Here is an 11,584-nt window from a genome sequence, read left to right as displayed (position 1 = left end):
GAGGAATTAACCCAAACAAAAATGTGAAAAAAATACAGAACAAAATTAAACCAATAAATGAAGATGAAAAAAAAAGGCATAAAAAAGTAATGACAATAAAAAAAAAAAAAAATCAGACTGTCTGTACTTACATTCCATCTTCCCACCCGCACTGGGCTTTGCTGCTCCTGCCGTTCCTCCGGTGGTGGTGGTGGTGTGGTGGAGGATGAGGTCTGAAAATTAAACAAAAAAAATTAGCCACATGTGTATATTTTTAACAATCCATAGGGAAGCATGGTACTCACTTCTTGTGCCTCTTGCCCTGTCCCGGGGACATATTCTTCACCAGATGAAGAAGACATGCTGCAATAAAAAAAAAAAAAAAAGAGACATAAAAGTACATAGAAATGTATTCAAAATTCAGCCAGACATTAGGTTTTATACTTACATTGGTACAGCTTTGGGTTTTTGTTGTGACTCTTGCAGCAGTCTGTAGATTATTGGGGAATTCCAGTGCCCACACAATCTTTTATCACCTTGGTTTTTGGGAGTGGTTTTCCAGTGTCTAGACCACATTCCAGACTTGTTTACCGTATTTTTCGCTTTATAAGACGCTCCGGATTATAAGACGCACCACAATTTTTGAGGAGAAAAATAAGAAAAAAATATTTTTTAATAAAATGGTGGTGCCTCTTATAATCCTTGCATCTTATTGCTTACCGGGGTTGGTGGCTGCGGTGTAGAGGGGTCCCAGGCTCGCTGCTGGAGGAGGCAGGCGTGGAGTGATGCTGCAGGCCGCATTCAGGGATGAGGGGGGGCTCCGATGTGTGCTGTTGCTGCTGCAGAGTCTTGTGCTGGTGTCAGGTTTCTCCACTTGTCCGGCGGTTGGAGGCCGGTGCTGCGGGTGCTCCGGTGCGGCGTTGTGTGCCCATCGATGCCCGGGGCTCTGCCGACATTGTTCGACAGACCAGAGCCCCAGCATTTCCTCGGTTCCCTGTATATGTGCGCTGAAGTGCCGGTAAAAAAAAAAATGGCCGCCGGCGCGTGCGCAGATGGGATCTCGGGACCAGTTCTCGAGAGATGAGATCTGAAATCTCATCTCTCGAGAGCTGGGTCCCGAGATCCCATCTGCGCACGCGCGGCGGCCATTTTTTTGCAGGCACCACCGCGCGCACACAGGGAACCCAGGGAAAATGGCCGCCGGCGCGTGCGCAGATGGGATCTCGGGACCCACCTCTCGAGAGATGAGATTTCAAATCTCATCTCTCGAGAACTGGGTCCCGAGATCCCATCTGCGCACGCGCCGGCGGCCATCTTTTTACCGGCACACAGGGAACTGAGGAAATGCCGGGGCTCTGGCCTGTCGCACAATGTTGGCAGAGCCCCGGGCATCGACGGGCACACAACGCGGCACCGGACACACCCGCAGCAGCGGCCAGCAACCGCCGGACGCCCCCGATCACAGCCTAGGTAAGGCATGTCCGCTTTGTAAGACGCACCCCTGTTTTCCCCCCAAATTTTGGGGAAAAAAAGTGCGTCTTACAAAGCGGAAAATACGGTACCTAAAAAACGCATGCGTGCAAAAGCGCGCGCAAGACCATGCGCACGCACGCGTTACCATAGACTGCAATGTGTTGTTTTTGCGCATTCTGTGTGCAAGCGTGCGCATGCGTTGTTTTGATGAGACAGGGCGGACCAAAAAATGCAACATGTTGCGTCTGGCGCGCCTGGCGCAAAAGACAAAAAAGAGCATGCGCGCAAAAGCAGAACGTGCGCAAGACCATGCGCCCGCCATGTTAAACATAGGTGCGCCATGCGCATGCGCACGGTGGCGCTAGATGCGCTGCGCACAAAAGCGCTAATGTGAAACCAGCCTAAATCAGATCAGCATTAGGTTCCTTCTGCTTCCAAGATGGCAGCTGCAGAGGTATATGGAGTCGGGCAGACAAAGACAGCTCGTGGCCCCCTATCTTGGTAAACTACCGTAGCAATTACATAGTTTCTCTCATTATGTACATATTGCCGTCCCATATTACAGTGCACTCTCTTATGTACAGCACCGTCCCTTACAGATCAGATTCACGTCCTTTTTTGGGTATTTGCAGCACCCTGTTCTTTATTTCACAGCATCCTCTTTCTTTAGATATAAATTGAAACTACGGCGGATGGAGCATAGGAAAGCTTCTTTTCTATTAGAGGAGGCTGATGGACTGATCTGGTCAGATGCGGCTCCATCAACTGTCTTTTTATTTTATACCTATAAAGAGTAGACTATATAATAAAGAGAGGGCGATGTGAATACCAAAAATAATGAGAATACACGATGTAAGGAACGGTGCTATATATAACAAGACTCAATACTAAATTATAATGGGACAGCACTGTACATGACAGAGGATCCTATGTAAAAAGTGATCATACGTAATAAGGGACGCCCCTTCCAGGGATAATGTCATCCATCCTGGTCCCCTTCCATGTATAATGCCCCCATCCTGATATATACTGTATGTGTCCTGCATCTAAAACAAACGATACTACTCACCTCCCCCCACACCTCTTTGGGTCCTTTTCTACAGAGTGGGAGGCAGTAGCTGATTTTGGTTTCCCCGTCATGGCGCATGATATCACTGATATGTTTCCCCAGTCATGGGCATGCAAACGTCAGCTGCCAGTGGTCGGAGACGTGTACTGCAGCACAGGAAACCAGCGGAATCCCAACGCTGCAGTACTTTTCAGCTGAATGTGCATCGTTCGACACATATCTAGCTGAAGTAGTTGCTGGTGGCGGCGGGCATATCTTCACCCCTGTGGGGAGAGCATTGGTAAGTATAAACCACACCTTCGCTGTTTCCATCACGCAACACCGAAAAAGAAGGTAATGTGTGGTTTAAACTTACAAATGCACGTCTCATAGGTCTGAGGTGATCAATAATGAAGAACGCAAGTGCCTGTTACTCAATTTTGCCTAGGGTGCTTCAGTGACATGTTAGAATCCCCACACCGCATGTTTTGCAGCTGTTAGACAACCACAAAACATGCGAGGATTACCAACAGCCACGAAACGTGGGGGTGTTGGCTCTAACATGTCACTCGAGCACCCGCAATACTCGGTAAGGGCTGCCATTAGGAATTTCAGGGCCCCATACTGGCCAACTTTTAAGGCCCCCTTGAGATTTTGCCTAGGCTCCACCCCAGTTCTGACTCCACCCAAGATCCGCCTCCCCCCTCAAACTTTCCATAGTCTCAATGCCCATTATTGGAAAAAACTCCACTTCTGCACCATATCCTCACACAATCACAGGTCTCATCAAACACCAGATCACATACGTAGCCAGCAGCCTTTGTTTTGGCCAAAAGATTTTTTTAAGTCGCAACCACGACAAGGTAGACTCTTTTTGCAGCACCCTACTCTACTCTACTCTAACCTATTAAACATTTCTAAAAATATCCAATACTCCTTTTAGGTGTATTTTTCTTTAAGGGAATGTGTCACATACCTTTTGTAAACTAATTGACATCAGATTGTGATAATTTTTTATAATTTGTATTTCAGGTTTGCAGATTATTGTATTCTGTTTTCTGGACATTTATGGAAGCTGCTCTCTTGTCTGAGATATGGACATTGGACATATGCATGTATATATACACACATGGTCAAAATTGTTGGTACCCCTCCCCTTGTTTAATGACAGAAAAACCAACAATGGTGACAGAAATAACTTGAATCTGACAAAAGAAATAGTAAATCAAAAATCTATGAAAATGGACAAATGAAATTCAGACATTGCTTTTCAACCATGCTTCCACAGACTTAAAAAAATAAATAAATAAAACTATAGCCTCTCTATATACAATATGAGACCACACATAGCCTCTCTATATACAGTACAATATGAGCCCACACATAGCCTCTCTATATACAGTACAATATGAGACCACACATAGCCTCTCTATATACAATATGAGACCACACATAGCCTCTCTATATACAATATGAGACCACACATAGCCTCCTATATACAGTATGAGCCAGAGTTGTATCTAGTAGTGATGAGCAAGCATGCTCGCCATTGCTTGGTACTCGGTCAAGCATTGTGGTGCTCGGTTACACTTGTTACTTGATTGAGTATCGTGGGTGCTCGAGCACCATTTGCAAGTCTCATCCTCGTATGTTTAGCGACTGTTAGACAGTTAAAAAAACGTGGGGATTGCCTGCCATACACGATATAGCCATAGCCATTGTTGGGTACTGGAATTACTATGATTGGCGGACCGCATCACTTCTTCAGATCTTATACAAGACCCGGTGATACAATGCTCAGCACATGCTTCTCTGGAAGCAGTTCAGGGAGAGTTGATCTAGGAAGGAAAGCTTAGATTAGAGCAGGTATATAGGCAGTGTATAATTTCTATTGCAGTACTTATATACTGCTGCTGCACTATTAAAGCAAAAATCCTTTTCAGGGCTACAAACTGTCCTTTCTCTAGTAAAACTGCTGTTAGTGGCATTGAGTGTAGGCATAACTGGTGGAGGAAATGAGGGGGTGCCGCACTATGGAAAGCTTTGTGGGTGAAAACTAGCAGTTTAAATTGGATCTTATAATGTATGCAATGACTAGCACAGAGGAGAAGCATCTGAGTAAACAATGGCCAGATAGATGACCCTGGTTGCTGCATGAAGGATGTATGGGAGCTACGTCATGTGTAAAAAAAAAAAAAGCAGAATCCCACCTCAAGTGACCCCATTTTGGAAATTATAGCCCTTTGGAAAATGTATCTAGATATGGAGAGACGATTTTGACTGCACAGTTGTTTTCTAGAAACAAGCTGTGGATGTTACTGAGTGAAAATTGCAAACTGCCATTGTGGTTGGTGCCTATACAGTGCAGTCACCAATACATTGTAGTCACCAGTACGTTGTGATGCCCAGCTCATGCTTCTGGAACACACACCTTTAAATTAAGCAGGCTGTCATCGCTACAGAAATGCCAAACACGTGGATGCTAAATGTGGTTTAGGTACAGTGGGGCTCAGAAGAGAGGCGGCGATGTTTGGATTTGGGAGTGCAGAATTTGCTGAATTTATTTTGGGGGTGAGGAGCTATAGCACTTTTCTAGAGCTTTTGTACTACTAATAACTACTGTGCTACCGTTAACAGATGACAGATCTGAGTGGGGAATTGCTTTTTTGCAGATTGATTTGAATCTTCTGTTGACAACATTTTAGATAACATTTGTGATCACATTTATCCGGCACTCTACACTGAGCACTTACATTGGGGTTTACATCTAAATCTTCGAGTAATGTGATTCAGATAAAATCACCAAAGGATCCATTTAATTTAATAAGAATTACTCTTGGCTCCATCTGGCCTCTGCTTATGGGGGTCCTTTTCAGAGCTGCACAGAACTGTTGTGGACCACACTTTAATGCATGCCTAAAAAGACGGGACACTGCCGGATCATAGGCGGCTAGATGGCATCCACAATGCTTTCATCTGCTTCATTGTGGGGAATCTTCCATTTGAGGTTTCATCTGAATCATGTATTTCAGAGATTTACACAGAAATCTCGATGTAAGCACTCAGGACAGGATAAATGTGCGCCGAACCCTATTATGATCTTTGGGAGGCAGAATAAACAAATCAACAGCGGTTGAAGTATTGGTTTTATTTTTTTATGCCGTTCCTTGTGCAATATAAGTGATTAGGCGACTTTATTCTTGATCGGTGCATTTACAGCGATACCAGATTTATGGTTTTTTTTTAGGTTTGTCTGCTGTCACACACGAAAAGACGCTTTTTAGTGTAAATTCTAATTCTAACAGCTGACACCCAGCACTAGATGCTGAGCGGTCACTAGCGGCTCCCGGCACTTTAACCCCCGAAATACTGTGGATCAAACAAGATCGTAGCATTCCGGAAGCCGGCACAGTGCTGACAGCCCCTCTGCCTTTGGATTGGAGACCCTGCGGCGTGATGTGGGGTCCCGATCATTGCCATGGTGAGCAGATGTCATCATGACGACATCCAGTTCACCAGAGCTAGGAAACTTGCTGATCATGCACAGTGCATGATTAGCAAGTCTCCCTGAGTCAGTGCAGCGCTGACAGCTTCTATGGCATGCAGATGCTGCTTCATTCTGCATGCTATAGAAGCGATCAGCCTGCCAAAAAATGATTGTCCCATAGTGGGACAAAGCAAAAAAAAGTTAGGAAAAAGTAAAAAAAAAAATTTAAATTGTAAAAATATTTTAAAAAAATCAAATATCTTTAAATAAACATTCGTATGAAAAAAAAAAAAAAATCAAAACAATAAAAAAGTACACATATTTGGCATCACCATGTCTGCAACGACCTGACCTATAAAACTGTCCCACTAGTTAACCCCTTTAGTGAACACCATAAAAAAAAGAAAAAGAAACATCAATGCTTTATCATCATACTACCAAACAAAAAGTGGAATAACACGCAATCAAAAAGATGGATATAAATAAACATGGTACCACTAAAAACGTCATCTTGTCCCGCAAAAAACAAGACGCCATACAGCTCGACAGCGGAAAAATAAAAAAGTTATAGCTCTCAGAATAAAGTGATGCAAAAACAAATTTTTTCTATAATTACACTGGGTGCAGAATTATTAGGCAAATGAGTATTTTGATCACATCATCGTTTTTATACATGTTGTCCTACTCCAAGCTGTATAGGCTTGAAAGCCAACTGCCAATTATGTAAATCAGGTGATTTGCATCTCTGTAATGAGGAGGGTTGTGGTCTAATGACATCAACACCCTATATAAGGTGTGCTTAATTATTAGGCAACTTCCTTGCCTTTGGCAAAATGGGTCAGAAGAGAGATTTGACAGACTCTTAAAAGTCAAAAATTGTGAGATGTCTTGCAGAGGGATGCAGCAGTCTTGAGGTTGCCAAACTTTTGAAGCGTGATCACCGAACAATCAAGCGTTTCATGGCAAATAGCCAACAGAGTCGCAAGAAGCGTGTTGATAAAAAAAGGTGCAAAATAACAGCCCATGAATTGAGGAAAATAAAGCGTGAAGCTGCCAAGATACCGTATTTCAGAGCTGCAACGCTACTGGAGTAACAAAAAGCACAAGGTGTGCCATACTCAGGGACATGGCCAAGCTAAGGAAGGCTGAAAAATGACAACCTTTGAACAAGAAACATAAGATAAAACGTCAAGACTGGGCCAAGAAATATCTTAAGACTGATTTTTCTAAAGTTTTATGGACTGATGAAATGAGAGCGACTCTTGATGGGCCAGATGGATGGGCCCAAGGCTGGATCAGTAAAGGGCAGAGAGCACCACTCTGACTCAGACGCCAGCAAGGTGGAGGTGGGGTACTGGTATGGGCTGGTGTTATCAAAAATGAACTTGTGGGACCTTTTCGGGTTGAGGATGAAGTGAAGCTCAACTCACAGACCTACTGGCAGTTTCTGGAAGACACCTTCTTCAAGCAGTGGAACAAGAAGAAGTCGGTATCGTTCAAGAAAAACATGATTTTCACGCAGGACAATGCTCCATCACATGCATCCAAATACTCCACAGCATGGCTGGCCAGTAAGTGTATAAAAGAAGAAAAAATAATGATATGGCCCCTTGTTCACCTGATCTGAACCCCATAGAGAACCTGTGGTCCCTCATAAAATGTGAGATCTACAGGGAGGGAAAACAGCACACCTCTCGGAACAGTGTCTGGGAGGCTGTGGCGGCTGCACGCAATGTTGATCGTAAACAGATCAAGCAACTGACAGAATCTATGGACGGAAGGCTTTTGAGTGTCATCGTAAAGAAAGGTGGCTATATTGATCACTGATTTTTTGATTTTTTTTTTTGTTTTGTTTTTGAATGTCAGAAATGTTTATTTCTAAATTGTGTTGCTGTATTGGTTTACCTGGTGAAAATAAACAAGTAAGATGGGTATATATTTGGTTTTTATTAAGTTGCCTAATAATTCTGCACCGTAATAGTTACCTGCACAAACAGATATCCTTCTAAGATAGCCAAATCTTAAAAAAACCCACTCCAACTTCCAAAAATATTAAGCTTTGATATCTATGAGTCTTTTGGGTTGATTGAGAACATAGTTGTTATTCAATAATAAAAAGAATCCTCTCAAATACAACTTTCCTAATAATTCTGCACAAGGTGTAGTTTTTATTGTATAAAAGCAACAAAACATAAAAAAATATAAATGACACGGAGAATAAAACTGCCTTATCAATTTTGCCACACACGGAATGGTATAACCCCCCCCTCCCCCCCCAAAAAAAGAAAAAATAAATTCATGAATTGCTGGTTTTTGCTCTGTCTCCCAAAAATCAGAATAGAGAGCGATCAAAAGATGACATGTGCCCAAAATGGCACCAATAAAAACATCAGTTCGTCCCACGAAAAACAAGACCTCACGTGACTCTGGGTCAAAATATGGAAAAAAATATAGCTCTCAAAATGTGGTGATACAATAAAAACCATCTTTTAACGTGTGACAGCAGCCAAACAGAAAAACCCGCTATAATGCCTCATTCACGCGTCCTGATATTTCCGGTACTGAAGAGGTCAGTGTCCGTGTGTGTAATACTTGCGGCACACGTGTGGCATGCATGTGCCGCATCAGTACCACAAGGACGGGCGCCAGGGAAGACGCTTTACAGTAAGAGCTGTTCCCCGACCCCGGGTGCTGAACGTGGCTCTCATCATTCTCCCCGTTCTGCCGGCGATCGGCGCAAGCAGGAGAATGATGAGCGTTACATTTAAGTAATAAGAGACAGCAGGCGGCGGCTGATTGGACTATTACTCCCACCAGCCTACCCCTGCTGCTGCTAATAACAGTGACCGCAGGAGCGGCGGATGGGAGTATTCATCTCCGCTCCTGAGCTGTAAATAAATATGGTAATTAAATGAAAAACGGCGTGGGTTCGGCCCTATTTTTGATAACCAGCCAGACAAGACTCACAGCTGGGGGCTGCAACCCTCAGCTGTCAGCTTCAGCAAGACTGGTTATCAAGTATAGAGGGGTCCCCACGCTGTTTAACTATTTAAAAAGTTTAAAAAAACAGCATGGATTGCTAAAGCTCACAGCTGGGGGCTGGTATTCTCAGGCTGATAAGGTGCCTTGGCTATTGACTCCCCCAGCCTAAAAATAGCAGCCCGCAGCTGCCCAGAAAAGGCACATCTATTAGATGCGCAAATTCTGACGCTTTGCCCGGCTGTTCCCTGTAGCAGTGGCAAGTGGGTTAATATTTGTGGGGTTAATGCCACCTTTGTATTGTCTGGTGACATCAAGCCCACAGCTTAGTAATGGAGAGGCTTCTATTAATCACCTATCCATCACTAATCCTACAGTTGTATTGTAAATAAAGACAGACAGAATAAAGTCATTCATTTGAAAAAAATTACACAGACTCCTTCATTAATCTCAATTAATCCATACTTACAACCTGGCCTAATTCCACCGAAGCCCTCGATCACCAAAAGTAAAATAATAACACAATATACCACACCTGTCTGTCGTTGTGTCCCATGCAGTAATCCATGTCTGGGGATAATTAGTCTTCAACCTGTACGGTGCCAAGATGTGACCATCTCAGCTGAAAACCACTGGTGAATGAGTTGCTGGGAATGCGACAGTGACCGGGGGGTGACGTCATAGAAGTTATCTCTGGTCACTAAGCTCTGATAAGATCCCTGCTAGCACCATGAGCGCTCACGGTGCTAGTGGGGACCTCCCCCCCAAAGTAACCGCAGCTGTAAAAAAAAATAAAAAAAAAAAGTGTCATTTTCAGAGACACATAGTTTTGACGTTTTCTCGTTACACTGTTTAATAATGGATTAATTCTTTTTATATAGCGATATATATAGAAATCCGGCAAATGACAACCACAGGGGTCTGCTGCAGCCCTCGGGTTGTCATGCCAACCCATCGGCGACCCTCGGTCATGTGACACGGGAGCCTATGGAAGGGATTAGTGGGGTGCTTCTAGCGCGATCGTGTTAAATGCCGTTGTCAGATTGACAGCGGCATTTAACAGTTTAACAGCTGCGGATGGATCGCATTTCCACCCGCGACTGTTAGGGGCACATGCCAGCTGTTCAAATCAGCCGACATGTGCCAGAAAAAATGTGGGCTCTGCACCGGAGTCCACATCAAAGGGGGAGACCAGACATGCACCGTACATGGTTAATGTTTGTCTGAGGAACGTTCAACGCTATGCTGAATGCAGTGGGGCAGCAAATCAGCAAGATCTGCTGCTGGCAGCTTCCTTTGCAATTGACAACCAATGACTTCCCAAATTGCTCAATGGGAGAAAAGTCCGGAGATGTGTAGGCCATGGTAGAATGTGAATGCCACACAGGCTACTCACAGTTGTACAAGCAACATGCGGCCTGGTATTTTTTTTAAAAAATAGCTCCTTGGATACAGTAATCTTTGTATCAACGGTTCCACTACCAAATCAATGTAATATCCATCGGTTGGTGTACCTGGAATGAAGACTAGAAGAATCCAACTACAGTAGATGAGTTCACAACACACCATCATCCCAGAAGTAGAAACGGTGTAATGTTCTTTCTTGAACGTGTTCCCGTGACCTCTTGCCACCGCTCTCCAAGACTATGATAGTGCAGAGCAAGACAGAGATGGATATCCAGCTCATTTTTGTTTCAGACACCGATAGCCAAAGAATGGCCTGAAGACCACATGGTCACACATCATAACGAGGCATTGACAAAGGAATTTCACACACGTCCTACTCCATGGATTATGGTGTGGGGTGGCATTATGTATGGTAGCCAGCCCCTTCCAGTCTTCATTCCAGATACACCAACATTTTGGCCTTACACTGATTTTATGGTGGAACTATTGGTGTAGCTGTTTCTCCAAAGTGTCTCCCAGGAGCCATTATTTTTAACCCAAGCCAAAGTGTTACTCGTGTTACTGTGAGCAGTCTGTGTGGCCTAAGTATGCTACCATGTCCTTAATCATCTCCACAATAGTCTCACATGGAGCACATTTGGAACGTCATTGGTCGGAAATTGTAAAGGAAGCTGTCAGCAGAAAATCTTGATGATTTACATGCCCAAGTGCATTCAGCGTGGCAGAAGATTCCTTTGATGACCATTAGTAACTTAATTTATAGCATGCCAAGGTGTAAATTGCAGGTATATTGAGCATATGACACTCATACTCAATACTGAGCAAATCTAGATTTTTTTTTTTTAAACATATGCATATGAAAATCACAGGATCAAAAGACATGATCGTTCTAGGACTAGTGAGTATACTCGTTCGGGTTTTCCCGAGCATGCTCGGTGTCCTCCAAGCATTTGGGTGTGCTCGGAGATTTCGTTTGTGTTGAAGCAGCTGCATGATTTGCGGCTGCTAGACAGCCTGAATATATGTGAGGATTCCCTAACAAACAGGCAATCCCCACATGTATTCAGGCTGTCTAGCAGCAGAAAATCATGCAGCAGTGCCTACACAAACTAAATCTCCACGCACGCCCAATTACTCGGAGGACACCAGTGCATGTTCGGGAAAACCCGAGCAACGAGTATACGCGCTCATCACTATCTACGACTTTTACT

Source organism: Dendrobates tinctorius, unplaced genomic scaffold (genome assembly GCF_039654945.1).
Source record: "Dendrobates tinctorius isolate UK_male_01 unplaced genomic scaffold, ASM3965494v1 ptg000383l, whole genome shotgun sequence".
Lineage (NCBI taxonomy): Eukaryota > Metazoa > Chordata > Amphibia > Anura > Dendrobatidae > Dendrobates > Dendrobates tinctorius.
The sequence above is the reverse complement of the archived record's forward strand: the minus strand, read 5'-3'. Positions refer to the sequence as shown.